The following is a 5,014-nucleotide window of genomic DNA, read 5'->3' as shown; positions in this document are numbered from 1 at the left end:
TTCCATCTTAGAAACATTGCCAAGCTACGAAACATGTTACCTATTTCTGATGCAGAAAAGCTAGTTCATGCATTCATGACCTTTAGACTGGACTATTGTAATGCACTGCTAGGTGGTTGTCCTGCATCTTCAATAAACAAGCTACAGGTAGTCCAAAATGCAGCGGCTAGAGTCCTTACCAGGTCAAGAAAATATGATCATATTACCCCAATTTTACAGTCCCTGCACTGGCTACCTATTAAGTTCCGTATCAGTTACAAAATATTACTATTTACCTATAAGGCCCTTCATGGTTCAGCTCCTGCGTACCTAACTAGTCTTCTACCATGCTACAATCCATCACGCTCCGTAAGTTCGCAAATCTCTGGACTTTTGGTAGTACCTAGGATAGCAAAGTCCACTAAAAGAGGTAGAGCTCTTTCGCACTTGGCTCCCAAACTATGGAATAGCCTTCCTGATCATGTTTGGGGTTCAGACACACTCTCTCTGTTTAAATCTAGATTAAAGACATCTCTTTAGCCAAGCATTCATATAATGCATCTCATAATCTTGTACTGCAGTTATATCTGATCAATTGCACATTATTATTCTTTAGCTTGGGTTGAACAAATCATTTTTGCTTGGTTGGAATAGCAGCTACGTTAATTTGGTCTCTATTTGTTTCTCTGTTTCTGCAATTACACAAGTTTCAATCTGGATCCAGAACACCTGAGAAGTGACGGTGCCAACCCCTCAGAGGACCTCAGATGATGCCAACCCTGAGACAACATACAGAACTACCGAATTTGGCTATAAGTTTGATTGCAACATATAATCATTGCTGTTAATAGTGTTCATCGTCTCTTTGATTACGTCATTAACTGATGTTTACCGTACATTTCTGCCATATGTACATAAACTTGACATAGTCACCACTGATAAGCTACTACTGATATATCGAAGAATCTTACATTTTCTGTAAAGGTGCTTTCCACCGATTTGTATCGTGAAAAGCGTTATACAAAAAAAAACAAGTAAACTTGAATTGCATTGCACAATATATACATACATACGTATGTACGTATGTACGTATGTGTGTATGTGTATATATATATATATATATATATATGTGTGTGTATGTATGTACTATATATATATATATATATATATATATGTGTGTGTGTATGTATGTACTGTATATATATATATATATATATATATATATATATGACTGACAGTCTAGTCATTAAAAATAAACAAAAACACTTAAATTAACAAGCCACAGTAAGTCACTCCCTGCAGAAAAAAAACTGTTTCTGAAGTATGTCATCAGGAGCATATATAAACCCTCCAGTTAACATAAGAAGGAACTGTTGAGCTGCAGTGAGTATAGTCTCTCTGTCTGTGTTCATATACAGTAAAATGGCAGAAGCCAGTGTAGCATCAGAACGAGTCAGACAAAACTAAGATTCGATCAGGACATCGAAACATGAGGAGCTGAAATTCCAGGAGAACAGGACAACGTCGTAAAGATTCATATCTCTGACTTCTGGAGCAAGCCTTACCAACAAGCCTCTTTCACAGACCAGCTTGCAACATTAAGACAAAAGAACACTTATATTGATAAGTCCAACGCAGGAAGGAGATCGTCAAATTTGGGGTAAATAATCAAGATTAATGGTCAAAGAGATGGCCATCACATGTGTTCCACAAGAGAAATCACAAGCTTCTTTAGCCCCACACATAGAAGACAAAGAACCAGACTGAAATTCCTCTGTCCAAAGAACATGTCTTTTGGTCCCCACAGATCTACACAGAGACTTTCTTTTTCATATGCACATAAAACCATCCTAAAAGGACATTTCTAGACATAACACTATATTATGTATGTAACCACACATTAGACTATCATGTTTTAAGCACATATTATGTATGTCTTTCTAATAACTATTGAATGACTTTAAGGTTAGTTGTGTTTGGTATGTATGAGCTTGACATTTCTAGCTTGAAACGTTTCTTCCAACTGATTCTTTGTCAAATGTATCATATTCCACATCCGAAATTATACTTTGCAAGAGTGTGTAAAATTCAGACCATGTGACTGATAACATGCTGATTTATGATGGAAGGATCAACCCTAGCTAAGATAATAGCCTATCTAATTGGTCAAGACACCAGATGGGATGTGTCCAAAAGCCGAGTTTAAAACCTCAGGACAGCATCAAATCTCTCTCTTTCCTTTCTCATCCTTCTTCTTCTCGCCACCGCGTTTTGACGCTGTTTTAGCGCTCTTTGAGCGTGCTCTGGCCTACAGTACAGTTGCTACCTAACACCACGATGAGAAGAAAAACCGCCTAGTCTCGTTACTCATTTTATTCTTTTACTTTAGTTTCTTTTCTTTCCGTTGAGTCTCGTGTTCAAAAGTTAAGTTTGCCGCAAAGTCCAGCTCCGACTGCACCCGCTTCAAACTTCAACCAGCAACGGACTCCAAGACCATCCTCAGCCAACGCCCAACCATTGGCTTCCCAAGACATCACTTCAAAGACTACTGAACTTCCAGCCAATCACCAACTCGGGAAAACCCCTTTCCTGCAACGACGACGAAGACAGAAGGGAATTCCTGTAACACAAGGCAACGCAAGTAAAACAACTCCAGATTCTAACTGAAATGGTGCATTTAATATAAATTTTAGCCTCATTGAGAAACTCAGTGCGAGGGTTAATTAAGTGATTGATGGTTTGTTCAGGTTTATGCAATAGCACATATTGCTATAAACTTGGGATTTCACATTCTCATTCTCTAAACTCATCCTTTCTCTCTTTCTGCAACGTGTGAATGTGTGAATGCGTGTGTTCATGTTAGATTAGTTTGTCTTAGGTTTATATAAATAAAGTCTTATTTATATTCAAAAGAGAAGTATCTTGTGTTTTGTGCTTACAAGTTAATGTCTTAATCTGCCGATCTTGTTACTGTGCTTATTAATAGTGTTTTCACTATATTTTGGATTTTAATATCCAGTGCAGAGTTGATGTTATACGGCTCGTTCAGTGAATCGCTGCCGACAGAACAGTGATTCTGTTCAAACTACCTATAAAATCATAAATGATTCCCTTTGAGCTAAATTAAAATTATATTTATGTATCAAACCCTACAGTTCTCCATGTTCTACTGTGAATAAAATGTTGGCTCATGTGATTTGAAAGTCCTTTAGTTTTCATTTTATTCAAATTTAAAAAAAAAACATCCCAACATTTCCAGAATGCGGGTTGTATAAATACATATTAATACATTTAGACCACTTAACTTAATGTCTGCTATCGGGATGGGAAAAGATTTTCAACCAGCATAACAAAAAATGTTTCTGAAGACAATCACCTATTGCACCTCAATTTCTGGCAATATTGTCAACTTTTCCACAGTCACTAACTAAACTGAACTGTACAATGACAACACTAAATCTGTCACGAATCTGGTCTGCACTCCCGGTCACTCACCACTAGAGGTCACCCGCTCACCACATGGACTTTCACACCACACATCACATGGACTGCATTTCCCATCAGCCATCTCACCAATCACACGCACACAGCTGTCACCAATCATTCATTGCACTAATCACATGCACACCTGATCACACAGCATCACTGATCACACACACTATTTCAACCCTGGACATTCTCTCCCTCGTGGCCGAGTATTGTATGCATTATCGCTGCTCTACGAAGTCCCGTTGGTTTCCCTAGTTTTGCCTCGCCTCGCCTCGCCTCGCCTAGCCTTGCCTTGCCTTGCCTTTGTTGGATTGTGTTTGCCCCTGCCTGGACTATCGCTGACGTTTTGACTACCTCTCCTGTCTCGCCCCCTTGGATACTGTTTGCCTATCATCGACCCACGCTTGTCTTAGATCACTCTTTGTCTCGTCCTTGTTATACCTGTTTGCTGTTATTTGACCCTGCCTGTACGACCACGTCTCTTGCCAATAATAAAGTCTGCAAATGGATCCGCACGCCTCTCGTCTCGTCAGCCCCGTAACAAAATCAATGATGAGAAAAATTTACTGTTTACTATTGTCCTCTTACATTACTGACACTATTGTCCTGTTTTAACACTGTGAAGCTGCTTTGACACAATTTGTATTGTATAAAGTGCTATATACTTTAAATAAAGCTGACTTGACTTGATAATTAAACTCATCCATCCGTCCATTCAACAACATATTAGTGACAATAAATTTACACCAAACAAATCCATCAACTGCTACTGAAGATTATAGATGATAGATTTTTAGATTAAAAGTAAGTCCAGAAACAAAAAGCAGATGGAGCAGATGCCTGAACTGGCTGAACTTGATCTACAGAAATGCTGCTGCATGATGGGATGGAGTGGCCGCTCCCTTCAGTCATGTCTCCCTTCAGTCATGTGTCTTGTTGCCAAGGGTGATGCTGATACACACATGAATGGCTCGTCACACCCCATAACTGTAGCCTACATTATATAACCTCCTGTAACCATAGAACTAAATAATTGTTTAGTTATGATTTCTGTACACTGAAAAGTGTAGTTGAACTACTGTATCTACTTACAAAGATAAACCAGGACAAATCTGTTGTGAACATCAAAGGTACAGTATGTGTGTTTTTATGCAATGACTTTGAGTTAATATATTATATTTTTACATTTACCCTTAAGGTATTCACAGCTTATTTTTTTAAATGCATGGCTCACTGCATTACAGTTCCATATCACTTCACTAAATTATTACCATAATTTGAGAGACTTTTACAGTCTACTGACCAAGCAGAAATAGAAATAGAAATAGAAATCACTTTTCATTTCATGGAATCCATGCACTCTCTCTCTTCAGATTTTGCATTAGCTTTCAATGGCCTGTCATTAAAGGGAGTTAACTAGTTAACTGAGGTTCGGGAGCAGGGCCACACCTCCCTCAACCGCCTCATCCAATCACCTTACTTCCCAAAACTTACTTATGTCAGGCCGACCCCCTTGGCTCTGTTCATCTCGTTCTCTCGAACAAAC

The sequence above is a fragment of the Onychostoma macrolepis genome, chromosome 04 (genome assembly GCF_012432095.1).
Source record: "Onychostoma macrolepis isolate SWU-2019 chromosome 04, ASM1243209v1, whole genome shotgun sequence".
Taxonomy (NCBI): Eukaryota; Metazoa; Chordata; class Actinopteri; order Cypriniformes; family Cyprinidae; genus Onychostoma; species Onychostoma macrolepis.
The sequence above is the reverse complement of the archived record's forward strand: the minus strand, read 5'-3'. Positions refer to the sequence as shown.